The 16880-nt window shown below is 39.1% G+C and overlaps 1 pseudogene; it reads left to right on the forward strand.

The window, feature by feature from the left end:
- On the forward strand, positions 1–11293 carry LOC139478106 (uncharacterized; annotated as a pseudogene).
- The last annotated feature ends 5587 nt before the right edge of the window (positions 11294–16880 follow it).

Below are 16880 nucleotides of genomic sequence, written 5' to 3' on the forward strand. Positions count from 1 at the left end.
ATGTCACAGTTGAAACGAGTATGGCGGCATGTTTTGCAAAACCGTCAACAAATGCTTTCAAGTCGCTGTGTTGGGGACGTACTTCCTTGACGGTGTAGTGATACCTGGTTACTTGAAGTCGTCTAACTCGATATCCCAACGATTAGTTCCGCAACCTGCAGAATCCAGAAGATCGAGACTATGGTCTAATGTCGGCCTCCGCTTGTCTCGAGCTATGGATTACTCGATATTATTCGATTACGGACTACTCGAATATATAAATATCGGCCTTTATGTTAATACTTAAAAAACACGCAACAAATATTGAAGTCGAATATTAATTGTCCTTCAAACTTCAGTGTTAACGAAGTTCAGTTCAATGTTTATATAAAACGTCAACGCCAGAGAATAAGTACCGATTATCTGCCGAAACAGATTCCACTGGACGTAAAAGGCAAAGTAGCCGTGAAAAATAACGGTAAATAAAATGATTCGAAAACCTTAACCTCCCATAACTTAGTAAAGAAATATCGCTTCAATTTATTATAAACTAAATTCATATGAAAAACAAATATTGCTCCATTCTGGACGGGTATTTTTTGGAAAAAATTGTTATTGTTCAAATGATCGTAACGACCCTTAATTTACGGTAACATTCTCTTTTTGCAGTTTACCCGCGACCATACAAAGGAAATAGAATACATCCCTGGCTGGAAACTCGTCATCGTTTGTGATGGAGCTAATGGCCAGGCGGTGCGTACGATGGGACTTAGCGACCAGTTCGTACCGCATACGTGTAAGGCGTACGCTGCGGTGGCCGCCACTGGAACGCCCGTAGCAGCACAATATTCCCATGCCGGAGAGACGAGTCCATAACTTGTCACTTTGACCTGACAGCCTACGGGACAGATACAAGCGAATGTTATGGATTAACAGGATTCTCTTTGGCAGTTCCAAGTCCCGTTATATGACGCTTATAGTTAAAGAAATGCGAATCGCCTTTATTGAAAACATTACGGGTTGTGTTAGATAGATCGGTGAGTATATAGTCATATCTGCATTATCTACATGTCATCATCATTATCGGTATAATTATCATCACTTTTATCGTACCTTTGATGACCATCATTACAGTCACCATCATCATTATCGATGATCCGGATTAGAATTGGACCAGCAGCACACGGTTGTCCCCCGTGAACATCCGGGTTAGAATTTGTCTTCAGCAGCCAATGCTTCTACCCCGTGAAAGTCTGAGGTTGGCAATATTTCAGCCGTATCGAGACGGTAACAATAGAGTCTGTAATAAACTGACATTAAGAATAGAACACATTTGTGTATATCAAACGCTTAACTACTAGACGAATGCTAGATGTAAACACAAAATACTAATCGTCGTAGCATATTCCATAGGATGAAAAAGGCAAAAAGGATGTGAACATTATGTCAATTGATTGCCGAAAATCAGCCATGGCACCAGGTGCTCCATGCCTTGCTCTACCGTTAGCACAGCAATTTACATTAGAGTGCCAGTGAGTAAGGAAATGTTAAAACTCCATGTGAAGGTTATGTTGACAAGCAACGTGTCATATTCAGAAAGTTCCTCTGAATGTTTTCCAAAATATTTCTGGAGTGACTTAACCAAGCAGGTCTTTGATGGTGTAACCTTGGCGTTGAAAGCTTAGTGGGGTCTTTCCGTGACATTTGAATCAAATGTACATACTCTAGGTAATTGAGAAATGTGGAGGTCAGATCCCATCCTTCGTCTCGAAATAACGGTATGGAATGTGCGAAGTTGTAATTTCCTTTGTTGTCCAGCCTCCTCCTTGCCTTCAACGAGTTGAGAATGTGTTTCACAATAACACGATTAGATTTATCGTTTCAATATCCGGGAGAAGAGAACATCACTGCACAAAGTTCAAAATTTTCTCCCCATCTTCACCTAGTGTTTGGTTTTAGTTTTAGAATAAAGTAGTACGAGAGGTTTCCCTGAAACCATGCACCCTCCAATGCATACAATATGGCCTCCAGATGGGATTGAAGCATGTTTCATTATCATGATAACAAACATTTTGAGGGTGGATGAAGATGCAGTTAGATTAATTAACTCTTTGAAGCTGGCCTTTGAAAGGCGAGTTGAGAGTTGTCCTTTGAAAGGGTCATTTAATTTTGCTTAGTTGGTGCTCGGTTTAAAATGATACCGACTCATCGATTTTTGTAGTGTATGTTTTAATCAGACTCCGTGAAGTGGTGAATGATTCCTTTGAACGGGAATAAAGACGGTGGAGTGTCCGCTCTTCGGAGAATTAGGCAGGAGTGCCATAGATCTTGTTCACATTTCGTTCCACTTCACGCCAAGACCATATATCCCACAATGCAACTCTGGGACTTTGAAGTCCTGGCGAAATATACGAATTAGGATGAGCTGCCATAGATCTTTCACGACATTGATTTGGCAGCCTACTTTACAGAAAGACGTAAAATCCCACAATGCATCTACGGCGCATTAATGTCGCGGTGACATATACGACTGAGCTGCGTTTATAGAACAGACGTAACTAGCTCGCGGATAATGGACGTGTGAGAATTATTACACTTCTCTCTGCTTCCTTCCAGGCCAACGGATATAAATGTGTCCTTAGAATATAAAGGCATTGCATGCAACAAACAGACAGGCAACGTACTTCAGACGTTTTCAGACATTTGCTTGAAAAAGTCTGGTGTTGCGTGTCTTTCTTCCAAGACGTTAATACAGTGAAGTAGCATTCAGGGGCTCGTAAAGTTACCGGTGTCTGATACTTTAACTTGTATTCAGTAATGTGTTACGGGTTCGGATAATGAAAACAACACAGAATAAATCTTTCTTCTGTTCCATTTCAAATCAGTCAGTGAGAGTGGTTGGATTCCTTAAGCAGGAAAATCAAAACAAAACAATTCCAAACAAATTAAAATTGGAAATTGTTAAATAAAAGTCATAAAGTAGAGTCCAGCTTGCAGCCACTCCGTATAAACCTGGATCAGATAATCCCTCAACAATATTAATGGACGTGTCCAGTGATTGTCGGTTCTCGGATTTTGAGGCCAACATCCGTTCTTTACGAAATCCACCAATCCACGAAACGAACAAACAGCTTAAAAATGGAAATTGTTCAATAAGAATCATAAAGTAGAGTCCAGTTTGCCGCCACTACGTATAAACCTGGATTAGATAATCCCTCAACAATATTAATGGATGTGTCCAATGGTTGTCGATTTTCGGATTTTTAGGCCCATATCCGCTCCTTGAGCGTCGAAAACAATAGGCGTTGAGAGGAACTGCCGAATACGAAATCCCCCGATCCACGAAACAAACAAACGCGGAAGCCCGACACAATGACGACCTTGGCCTTGTTTATATTATTTTAGATTTGATCAATCAAAATCTGGACTTATGAGGTGAAGACTTTCCCCGGTGTTTCTTCTCTACTGAAATCTTTCATTAGTTCCGAGTTTCATACATGAAGTAGCGACCCAATAACTAGACTGGCCTTGGTCTCCTTCTTGACACGTTAGAATTCCACCTCGCATGTGGCAATATATAACCTACCCAAGGCTCTTCTTTTCGTCTTGACAAGATCCGGTGTGTGTGTGTGTGTGTGTGTGAGTGTGAGTGTGTGTGTGTTTGGGTGTGGGTGGGTTTGTGTGTGGGTGTGGGTGCGTTGCCTGATGCCGCATAACAGTGTTGTCAACTAGACAGTCAGAAAACTCGCCGCATATTTACTGATATTGTTAAAAGATAGCCCAGTGGTTAAAGCGTTTGCTCGTCACACTGAAGACCCGGGTTCGATTCCCGACATGGGTACAATGCGTGAAGTCCATTTCTGGTGTACCCTGCCATGACATTGCTGGAATATTGCTAAAAGTGGCGTATAATCAAACTCACTCACTCGCTATTCTTCATAGTATTAATACATGCAGTTGTCTGCCCCTGGGGTATTATAACAGTGTGGATTACAGTCAAACTAAATCTCGTTAATCCGCAGGGTTCGGGTCTCAGTGAAATCGTATGGATTATCAAATGTCCGGATAAAGCAATCAGTTTTCTTTGGTATTAGTGAAGGTGTTCCTAAAATCAAGTGTACGTAAAACGTAGTTCCGTACTCACTGAGTCCGGATTATCGAGGTTTCACTGTGTTGATAACCAGTAAATATATTTCATAAAGAAGTTAAAGGACACCCAATTCATTTCTATTACTATATGATAGTAAATCTGTCATGGCATGATAGTTATACGAAATAAACCTTTTCGCAGTGCAGAGTTGCGTCCCTTGGGGACGCCAGGAACCTATCCAGATTCGAATCCCGGTTCGCCCCCATTATACTTCTAGGGTTTTTTTCAGCACCGTACCCGTGCTCGTGGGAAAACGTCTGAGGCCTGGATGACTGCAGGCTTTCCTCCCACATAAAGTTGACAAGCCGTGATCTACTGGAATACTGTTCAGTGCGGCAGCGATAAACTCACTCAATCACTTTTGAGTAGTATTTATATTCACATTGAAACTCCCTTTATCCGTCGTGTTCATTCAATTCGTTAGAATTACCAAATTATTACCGAACGATTGCTACCCCTTCAAAGACAATGGTGTGGATTCAACGCTCGAGAAGTCACTCACTCAATCATCTTTAAGAAGCCCGAGAAGAAATGCCTATGTACCCCAAGACAAAACAAGATGACCTGACACCCGCTTGACTCCCTCATAATGGGAACACCAAGATGATGCAGTACTGCCCCATTACATGTTGATAACAGCATTTTATGCCCCAAACAACAGGATATCGTGATAACAGCAAATTATCAGGGACAAGCCTCTCCTCCTTGCATGCAAACAAGACAAGACCTCACCTGGGTCAAAATATTCAATTAAGCCTCGATGTCAACTAAATTACATGGAGTCTCAACATTCTACAGTGACTTTGATAGGATTTAGGCAGGAGCCTTGATTTGCACTCCTTGGGGAAAGACTCGGCATTGTGGCAATTGAACGTTGATGGAGGTTATGTGTTGTGGAGTGTGCTGTGTCTCCGAATCCTTCCCTGAAGGGATATAATAGTGCATTATTTGAGGTCATTGCGTTAGGAAATATGTCACAGTTGAAACCAGTATGACGGCATGTTTTGCCAAACCGTCAACAAATGCTTCAAATTGCTGTGTTGGGGACGTACTTCCTTGATGGTGTAGTGAAACATGGTTAACTCTAAGTCGTTTAACTTGATATTCCATTTAGACGATTAGTTCCGTGGTCTGCAGAATGGGTATGGGAACTATGGTCTAATATTGGCCTCCGTTTGTCTCAAGCTTCGGATTACTCGATATTACTCGATTACGGATTACTCGAATATACAAATTGCAAAAGTTTTTGCGTTTATGTTTCAATAAATCAAAAGAAATTAGGCCATTCGCCCACAAACTGACTGATGATTTCGTATTTTTGTCTGCAGTTTCTTTGTGGGTTGGTGATTTAATAACAACATCTGTGAAATTATTGTTGTTGACGTATTTATTTACAAGAATTGTTTTCAATATTGTTTTATGTGTTTATGGAGTTATATACATAACAAACTGTGTGCACACTATGTAAATCCAAGAAACCTTTAAACTCCCAGAACTTGGTAAACAAACATCGATTAAACTTATTATAAAATAAATTAATATATACACGTATCACACACAAAACATTTATATTCTAAAAAACAAAATTATTTTGGAAAACAAATATTGATCAATTCGATTATCTGGACGTTTTGAAAATATGTTTATTGTTTAAATCATCGTAACGACCCTTAATTAACCGTTACATTCTCTTTTTGCAGTTTACCCGCAACCATACAAAAGAAAAGAATACATCCCTGGCCGGAAACTCGTCATCGTTTGGAGCTAATGGAAAGGCGGTGCGTACGATGAGACTTAGCGACGAGTTCGTAGATCATACGTACACTGCGGTGGCCGCCGGAGCAGCACAATGTCCCCATGCCGGAGAGACGAGTCCATAACTTGCACTTTGACCTGACAAGCTGTGTTTCTTATAAATAAAGAAGTTGACATCCATATATTATCTTCCGAATTGCCAGGTCTTTGAAAGGCAAAAAAGTGATACACATAAGGAAGAGAAATATATGGATGTCAACTTCTTTAGTATGAGGAACACAACGATGTGTTCCTTATAATAAAGAAGTTGACATCTACAGGGCTCGAAAAATCCACTCGTCCGCTCGTATTGACGAGTGGTAACTGATGTCGGGCAAGCTTAAATTATCAAATACTCGTCCTGACGGACGAGCAGATACTTACAACGATGTGTTCCTTATAATAAAGAAGTTGACATCTATATATTCTCTTCCGAATTGCCATTAGTTAAAACATAACGGTCTTCAACAATCCATGCTTGTCCCCAGTGAAAATCCCTTTAGAATTGATCTTCAGCAACACAACCTTGTCTTCTTCCAATCCCATGAATATCCGGGTAAGAATTGGTCTTCAGCAGCCCATGCTTGTTCCCCGTGTAGATCCGGGTTAGAATTGGTCATCAGCAGCCCATGGTTGTCCCCTGTGAAGATCCGGGTTAGAATTGGTCTTCAGCAGGCCGTTCTTCTCTCCCGTGAAGGTCCGGGATTTGCAATATTTCTGCCATATCATGACGGGGACAATAGAGTTTGTTTCAAAATGACATTAGGAAAAGAACACATTTGTGAAGATCAAACGATTTACCACTTGACTAATGCTAGATCTCAATGCCAGATAAAAATTAATAGGGAATATTTGCAGTAGCATAATCCATTGGATGTAAAATACAAAAAAAAGAGTGAAATATATGCCAATTGATTGCCGAAAATCAGCCATGGCACCAGGTGTTCTGTGCACAGCAAACATTTAAGTGCAAGTGTGTGAGGAGGTGTGAAAACTCCATGTGAAGGTTATACTGTAGGATAGCATCGCCCATCATGTTGACAAGCAACGTGTCATATTCAGAAACTTCCTCTGAATGTCTTCCAAAATATTTCTGGAGTGACTTAACCAGGTCTTTGATTGTGTAACCTTGGCGTTGAAAGCTTAGTATGGTCTTTCCGTGGCATTTGAATTAAACGTACATGGTCTTATGTACCTAGGTAATTGAGAAATGTGGAGGTCAGAACCCATTATGACGCTTGAATGAAAGTTTGTAATTTCCTTCGTCGTCCAGCCTCCTCGCCTTCAACGAGTTGAGAATGTGTTTCTCAAAAAAATCCCATTTATCTTTTCAATATCCGGTAGTAGAGGACATGACTACACAAAGTTCACAATTATAACCCCATCTTAAACAACATGACCTCCAGATGTGATTGAAGCATGTTTTATTATCATGATAGCAAACATTTTGGGGATGGATGAAGATGCAGTTAGATCAATTAACTCTTTGAAGCTGGCTTCCGAAAGGCGAGTTGAGAGTTGCCCTTTGAAAGGGTCATTGTATTTTGCTCGGTTTAAAGTGATACCGACTCATCGATTTTTGTATTGTATGTTTTAATCAGACTCCATGAAGTGGTGAGTGATTCCTTTGAACGTGAAGAAGACGGTGGAGTGTCCGCTGTTCGGAGAATTAGGCAGAAGTGCCATAGATCTTGTTCACGTTTCGTTCCACTTTACGTCAAGACCGCATATCCCAGAATGCAACTCGGTGGCGAAGTATACGAACTGATCAGAGCTGCCATAGATCTTTCAAGACATTTGGATGTCCACTTTACGTCAAGACCATATATCCCACAGTGCAACTCCAGGACTTTGAAGTCGTGGCGAAATATACGAATTAGTATGAGTTGCCATAGATCTTTCATGACATTTGGCAGCCTACTTTACGGAAAGACGTAAAATCCTACAATGCATCTAATGTCGCAGTGACATATACGACTCAGCTGCGTTAATAGAACAGACGTAAATAGCTCGCGGATAATGGACGTGTGAGAATTATTACACTTCACTCTGCTTCCTTCCAGGCCCACGGATATAAATGTGTCCTTTGAATATAAAGGCATTGCATGCAACAGACAGATGGGCCACGTACTTCAGACGTTTTCAGACATTTGCTTGAAAAAGTCTGGTGTTGCTTGTCTTTCTTCCAAGACGTAAATACAGTGAAGTAGCATTCAGGGGCACGTAAAAGATACCGGTGCCTGATACTTTAACTTGTATTCAGTAATGTGTTACGGGTTCGGATAATGAAAACAACGCAGAATAAATCTTTCTTCTGTTCCATTTCAAATCAGTTAGTGAGTGGTTGGATTCAACTACGTTTTAAATTATATTACACTTATGCCATGGGGTGACAGTTAAGGGTGACGGAGTGAGTTGGGCACAAGGACGTTTTGAATAGTGTTCTAGTTATAACGGGAATACGGTTCAAATCGGCGTTAACCCTCTGGATGCCGATTTAAACCGTATTCCCGTTATTTCACGGCGTGTCAGCTGGATGTGGTAGGAATGTCCCAAGTGATTCAGGTCTTACACGTTTACCGTTCCAGTGAAACACATGAGCAGTGCTGACAGATCTTGAAACATAATCGGGGCGAACCGGGATTGGAAACAACTGTTATATATTTTTGGCGTGCCCAAGGGATGCAACTTTGCGATGATGACCAAACAGCCAGGTCACTGACCACTTAATCCCAACAGTCAATAGGGTGCCAGAAACCCAGGTATAGGAAAAGGAATTCAATACGTGATCATCAAAATCTTTTAAATGAACAAAGTACATGTTTACCATCATGATTTATGTAGCGAGAGGTAGGGTTTATTTTTCCCGTTCAAGATTATGGCACTTAAATAGCGATGTGTATGCATGTGAAGCTGCTTGTGCTAGTCCGGACTTTTACCGGTTTCTGTAGTACTAGCCCACTGAGATACCACACCGTAGTTTAACATGGATATCCTTCAGACACATTCTACCAGCCCTTGTTATATCCCCTTAGTCCCGAGCGTCAGGCGGTATGACAGCAAGAACCATCTTTTAACGTCTTTTGTTATGATGGGACCAGGGGATCGAACCACAAACCTTCAGCTCTCTTGGCAGACGCTGTACCCACTTGCCCACGAAGGCTGTGTTTAATATATCGTGTTGCAACACCTACAAGAGTACCTCTGAAAATTCCTTAAGAGACTCGTTCGCTTTGAAACTAATGAAGTTCAGCCCACGACTCTTTGAGATCAAGTTGTCTCAGGGTTTGGAGACAGTGGCGTATTTCGAAGACTCTGAAACTTTCGTCGTCGCCGAAGGAGATGCTGCAAGGTGCTACATTTTCCATACAGGTAACAACTTCAATCGTTAATAATAAATTCTCAGGAAAAGTATAAACTTGACTGTTGGACTGACCAACAACTGTTATCAAATCGTTGTTAGGCAGCGAATAGTCGCCGAAATATTGAAAACTTGAGGTCTAAACCATGAATCGTATCAAATACAAGTACATCCCCATGAATAACAATTTCTTGTTTGTATCATTCTGGCCATCATCAAACAGGGTACATACTTTCTTTTACATGGCAGCTTAGTTTGTGACCTTAAGGAATAGGTTAATTATGTATATGTATGATATCTTAATCAAACTTTCAAAATAGCCAAATATTAGATAATCATTGGTTTTCCACAGGAATAAAATATTTTATTGGAGAAAACCTGAAATGATTGTATCAGTCAACCTTTAGATATAGATTTAATGACGCTATATCGTTGATGTAATACTTGTCAGACAGTCGTATACAGTGTACATCAAAGGCCACACATTCACCAACAGCATCTATGTAGCATCGTAAATCATCCCCAAGTCTCTTAAACGTATATGAAATGGGAAGACATCAAATCGTTAATCGTGGTGTATTGCTTTTTCTCCTCACGAATGTTCCCCTGTGTTGGTTGTATCTATGGCAACGAAATAGAATATAGCATGGTTTTGTTATCTAATATGTAAAATATTGGTAATAGTATTGTAATATATCTTCATCTCCAATACGCGACGGTTACCTCATAAAAAAACCCCATTAAATCGAGCACTCCATGCGGCGCCATTTCCAATTTAGAGGCTGTGTCATATTCGCAATATTGTCAAATCTTATATAAAAAGCAATACTTCAAATACAGTTTCAGAAGACTGTTCTACAATCTTAAAGATAAGGACATTTGTTGTGAAGATTAAGATGAATGTAAAGGTTCAACGACCTCAAAACTGAATCGTTTTATTTCAATTTGCGTTCTTCTTTATCGCAGAAAATGCTGTTGGTTCAGACCAAGTAGATCAAAGTGTTTTTATCCCCTTGATGTCGCGACCAGGCAGGGTAACAACAACTACCATCCTTTAACGTATTTAGGTAGGACGTGAACAGGGATCTAACCACCGACCTTCGGCTCTCCTGAAAGATGTTGTATCCACTAACCACGGAGGTGGTCATTGATAGAATTTGAAAAACCTGTTCACATCTGTTTGACCATGAGTGTGATATTTTACATGTTGGTGCAGTGGAGATGCTCCGACTGAGAAGGTAGCAATTACATGTAGTCAGTCTCGATTATAGTACATAAATGTTTATGTGAAACATGATACACTATGACGAACGCATAAACAATTTGGGTGTTATAATTACATGGATGTGTCTGTGTCTCAACGTCACACTCAACAATGTTCCAACTATACTATCTGGCAAAAGGAATACACATGAAAATTGGATTTGACCAAAAGAATTACAAACGTTGTAAAAACGTACTTGGCTGAATGTCTGGTATCTGCGAACCAACTCAAACTGATCCTGACAATACCTGCTTCACTCTGCTCATTACATCACCATCCAATAACTATTATATGTTTCATGTTTAGCCACCATCAAACAGGGTGTATACTTTCTTTTGCCCGATGGGACTTTTGATAAAGACAGAATATTGTTTCGACCACTGATGCAAGACATACACATATTCTCTGAAGGGAGATGCACAATGTTTGGGAAAGCCAGAATGTCCAGCGAACTTGTTTGGGCTTTGTTTGGTTCGTTGGTTTAAATTTTTGTTTTAACACCTCTCTCTCTATTTTATGTTACGTCAAAATAGGAATAAAAGGCATAATGACGTTACCAAACTTTCTCTCGGTGGTTCCTACGGCCGTGACGGGGCATTCTATCATGAAGGCGATGATGTACAAGTCTAGACAGGCGGACCAAGTTTGCAAAGACTTTGTCAAGTATGGGTTGAGAGACTATATGTTCAGCAAGCCTGAAGGCGGACAATTGATTGATTTTTCTAAAAGTGACCAAGAACGTTAGGTGCCAGCTCCATAGCCTTAGGTAACATTGGAGCAATGGAACGGAACATCACATGAAGCTTGTGGACATCAAGACGCCAAGACATCCTCGTTGTCGCTCGGAAAGGTCATACCTGACGTCGGATTTGTTCACATGACGCTTGTGGACATCAAGACACCAAGACATTCTCAGCGTCGCATAGTTAGGTCATGACTGGCGTTTGTCAATACAACGATTGTGGACACCACGACACGACATCGCAACACCAAGCCCCTCAGTGTCGTCCAGTAAGGTTATGTCTGATGTTACATCTGTCAATATGACGCTTGTGAAATCAATGGAAACACGACACCAAGGTGTTCTCTCTATATAGTCCTGGCTTATATTGTATCTGTTCACAATGTACAACAGGCATTGATGGTGTGGTTCGTGTATTTTGTATCAGAGTCTTAGAGTCCCTGGTGCGTCTTGTTGGACATATGTGTTATAGGCATCGTTGTTTTCAAATCCATTCGGTGAAATCTGTCCAATACGAACACGGACTAATCCAGATCTCTGTCAATAACGGATAAAATTCTACATGTTTCTGCCGCTTCCAGTACAACAGCACATATTGTCAGGTCAAGTAAGCACTGTCATGTAACGCTTGTATGTCATCCACACACACCAATGGCACATCCGTGCTGTCAAGCGATCAAGTGGAACACACGTCTGTACATCTCCACAGAAAACAATGTCCAGTACTCGAAACTCAAGAGTCCGTGCTACGGTTTGACAGTAAATGTCACCTTGGATGATCAAATATTTATGTAAAATTTCGAAATAGGTTTTTCATTTGGAAACACTTTAATATTATCTGCCATGAGGATTTTTGTTGAACATTTGAAAATATATTCTCAAAATGTGGATATTGTCATATTTAGCTTTCTACGATCTTTGGATTATCGTGGTACTTTTATCAAAGGATTGAATAGTCACTTTAAAAGGAGTGGTATGATCAGATGACCATCCTGAATACAGATGTTAGTATTAAGTTACAAATATATTTTGTTTGACAGTCAAGTGTGATAAGTATGTCATTGTTCTGTTGCTCAAATCTAATATCTTGTATTTTGATGATTTTTAAGGATAGGGTGTGAAGCTCATTTCTGGTGTTCCTCGCCAAGATATTGCTGGAATATTTCTAAAAGCGGCGTAAAACTATAGCTGCTCATTCACTTTTGATAGAGTGACATGTCAAAATGTCAAGAATAATTGTGTTCAATTCAATGTAAATAAAAATTTAAAATATAGCATTTCATATGTCTTATGAAGAGGATTCCGAATGTATTTTTTTCTTATATGAGACATGTGTCTTGAATGATAGAAAAGTTTCAAAATGTTGGGGGTTTTTCAATTCATTTAAATGTATTAAGGTCAATCATTCAATCTAAAATATTTCTATTTGTTTGTCTCAAACCTGAAAACAGTTTATCTTCAACTACCGTAACCAAAGGCATATGACATTATAAGGATCTATACCGAAACGTCGCTTTTTACAGTATTAAAGAAATTGTTATCCATAAAATCGTGTCCACCTTGTCATCCGTCAACTTCTACGTAATGCCTATCGAACAATTTAATGTGGGAGGAAAACCTAAAAGTGATGCATGTCTCAGACGTTTACCACTTTAGTGAAATCCACTAGGACGGAAATGGTGCCGAGAGACCTAGAAACATAATCGAGGAGAGCCGGGATTCGAACCCACGATCATAGGTACCTGGCGTGTCCAAGGGACGCAACCCTACACGGCGAATAGCGGGGCATTAGACGACTGGGCCACCCGTGCTTCGTTTCAGTGAAAGAAGAATCACAGTCACAATTTTGGTCATGAACAAACAAGAAAACAAAAGCATAAAAACGACCCTTCCCCACGTTACCTGTCATCAAATATCTTCAGCCTGCAATAAAATTTGAATGCCCTTTAATCAAACCAAACTCACTCAATCACTCTTGTAAGGAAGAATCCCTTTGATACCATTAATGTCAAATGTTAATGTAATGTTAATGTCAAATGGTAATGTAAATTGTGAATATCAAATGTTAATGTCAAATGTGAATATCAAATGTTAATGTCAAATGTTAATAACAAATCTTAATGTCAAATGTCCATGTCAAATGTTAATGTAATTGTTAATGTCAAATGTTAATGTCAAATGTTAATGTCAAATGTGAATATCAAATGTTAATGTCAAATGTTGATAACAAATCTTAATGTCAAATGTCCATGTCAAATGTTAATGTAATTGTTAATGTCAAATGTTAATGTCAAATGTGAATGTCAAATGTTAATATCAAATGTTAATGTCAAATGTTAATAACAAATCTTAATGTCAAATGTCCATGTCAAATGTTAATGTAATTGTTAATGTTAAATGTTAATGTCAAATGTTAATGTCAATTGTCCATGTCAAATGTTAATGTAATTGTTAATGTCAAATGTCCATGTCAAATGTTAATGTCAAATGTTAATGTAATTGTTAATGTCAAATGTCCATGTCAAATGTTAATTTCAAATGTTCATTGCAAATGTCAATGTAAATGCTGGAATGACGGACTGTAAAACTCTGTGGTATATCCTATATTGTGATATTTTCTAAACTGTGGGGCAAAAGAAAGTATATTGTAATTAAAAATTAAAAGAACTGTTGTTAAATTTGATTTTCTATTGAACCATCATTCATTCCTGCAACATCTCGTAAATGTATTGGTACAATGAAGACTGGGGTAAGAAATGAATTTGCAACCACATGACCCCCACCATGTTTTATATGTAAATGTATGCCGAAAAAGCAAATTTATTGATTTTCAAAGATAAGATGTCAACTTTACCCATCAGCAGTTGTATAACATGCGATTTTTTTTTCAATTCTTGAATGTTTTACCTTAAATTATACACATGTACGAAGAAGCATTCTTTGAATGCTGACTAAGCGCGAGGGGAGTTCATTTTGTGGATATAACATCGCTAACTTAATATCAAGAAAAACAAACATGATGTAATGAAAAGAGAGGCATAGTTTCTTTCGCTCCTCAGTTTTGTACGACGTACTTGTAATTCTAGTGCCGGTTTATCACTGTGGTCGTATTACTAACAGTGCTACTCCCACATGACTATTTGACTTCACTGGCAATAAAACAACGATAATGCACAAGATAATTAAAAATGAGTATTGGTAATTATTATTTTGAAATATAGTACGAAATCATTTCGACTTCTAGAATCCGTCTCAAATAACAAAATGGAGTGATGATTGAAATCGATAAATTTATGAAATACGATCTGTTAAAATGTTTAAAGAAAAGCAGTTTCATATTTCACAGTATAACTTTTTAACCCCCGACCAGCTGGTATAGATCGTGTTCTTAGTCTGTCACGTTTGATGGAAAATACGTCAAAATATACAACATAGAACAAACAAGTCATTTTGTAAAGTTTATTCTAAAACCGACAGATGTCAATGTCCGGATTGTCGAAAGATTTTAAACTGAATTTATCATTATCTTTTGTCGCAATGCCTGCAGCATTAAAAAAACCAAGATGTTGTAATCAGTTCCACGGAAAGCAGTATGTGAAAGAAGACATTAAAAAAGGAAACAGCACGTCAACTGCAGCCGGTACAGGAAGGAAAGTGGCCACATGCACATGCCGTATGCAAGCTGAACGGAAGAACAGGGAAATTGCCTGGCAATTATGTTTCTGTGTTTGACATGAAACCGTGACTTCGTGTCTCCATGCCGAGTTACGCTGCCAACAAAACAACGTGCAGATACATTCGTCGCCACTCGCCCTTTTCCGTAACATGCACGGAATGACACGAGTGGTCACCAACGATGCAGATGTATTCCTCGCCAATCCCTACTTTCCGTCAACCACAAGTTGCTAGTACCGGAATGACACGAGTTGTCACGAATTATCAAGAGGCTCAATACACAAAAAAGTATTTTACTTTGCTGTCTTGTTTTAAGAGTTATGTGATTAACATGCTTTCATGCTCAAAAGTTGTTTGATCAGAGATACAACATCCAAGGCCTCAGTAAAGCTTTCAAAACGTTTTCTGGTAGACATGTGGAGGATATTACCAAAATTGAAGCATCAGTGACCAAAATAATGTCCGATGCAATTCCCTATAACTATACTCAAATATATGTGTCGATGTTTTTGCAGGTGAACACCTAACTTGCCTTTGCATGTGTTTGTGACGGGTGCCGCCGGTTGGGCAGGATAAGCTCACTATTTTGCAGACACCTGGCATCATCACACATTGGACTCTGCCTTTAGCAGAGATCTGTTAAGAATATGGAAATGGCTTTCACTACAAACAGTTACGGTTCTAAAAACCGCCACTACACACTGTCGATCTTTGCTTTGCGTTAAACAATATAAAGAATACAATGGGATATTTTTATGTTTGTCCTTGCAATTGGATGCAAAATCCAGCCATGTATTTTCATGGATGTTTGTGAATAAGGTCACGTGTATTGGTGTAACAGTTTACAAATTAATAAGATGTAATATCTGAACTTATATTTTACTTTCATTAGTTTCAAACTGTTAAATGTTTTATATTAAATATCTATTTTATAAAATAATTTAGTACTGTTAATGATCTGTTAAGTATATTGTCCTTATCGCTATTGCGGCATTGTTTCTTATACCAGAACTGTTTAGTGGACATTGAGTATAGTTGAATAATAGAAATGATAAATATATTCATTTCACATAAAAAACAACGAATAATTACAAGATGTGAAAAGACTTCGTGAGTAGATAGACACATGAAGTAGTCGCTTGTTATAAAAATAGATTCATGTTAAACAACTACATTTGGGTGTGAGGGAGAAAACAATTGTTCAAAGATGTATGTAACGGTAAGTTAACCATCATATTGTATCACCATTGAGTGCGAGAGAGAGATATTAATGCGATTAAGCGGTGGCACCCGTCACAAACACATGCAAAGGCAAGTCATAATGTCACAATGTATGTTACTGAGCTTATTTGTTGCAAATATATATATAAAAACTTGAGCATTTGCGGGATCCCCTCAATTGCTTTCGATTTTTATTTAAAAAAGCAGTGAGTGATTGAGTATGTTTTTACGCCCCTTTTAGAAATCTTCCAGCATTATCACGGCGGGGACACCAGAAATGAGCTTCAGACATTGTAACCATGTTGGGAATCGAACCCGGGCCTTCTGCGTGACGAGCGAACGCTTCAACCACTAGGCTACCCCTTGTTTGAAATATAACGCCGTATCTTTCTCTTTTTTTGCGTTTAGTTTCCTATCCTCGGTAGCACCTCTTCATATCTACGACAAACCGGTGTCTGATATCATGATACAATTCATGAGGTAATTCAAGATTTAGTAAACTATGTTTCTTATTGGTGTTGAAAGACACGCTCAGATTGAAACTACACAGACATGTCATTATTTATGGTTTTGGGTGGACATTTTGACGTTTCCGTCGCATGGAAACAAAACCAACTATACTTATAGCATTTGGGGAATGGACCGCCTCCGTGGTCTAGTGGTTGAGCGTCCACCTGCAGTGCGGAAGGTCCGG

This window comes from Haliotis cracherodii, unplaced genomic scaffold (assembly GCF_022045235.1).
Source record: "Haliotis cracherodii isolate W230 unplaced genomic scaffold, xgHalCrac1.p SCAF_39, whole genome shotgun sequence".
Lineage (NCBI taxonomy): Eukaryota > Metazoa > Mollusca > Gastropoda > Lepetellida > Haliotidae > Haliotis > Haliotis cracherodii.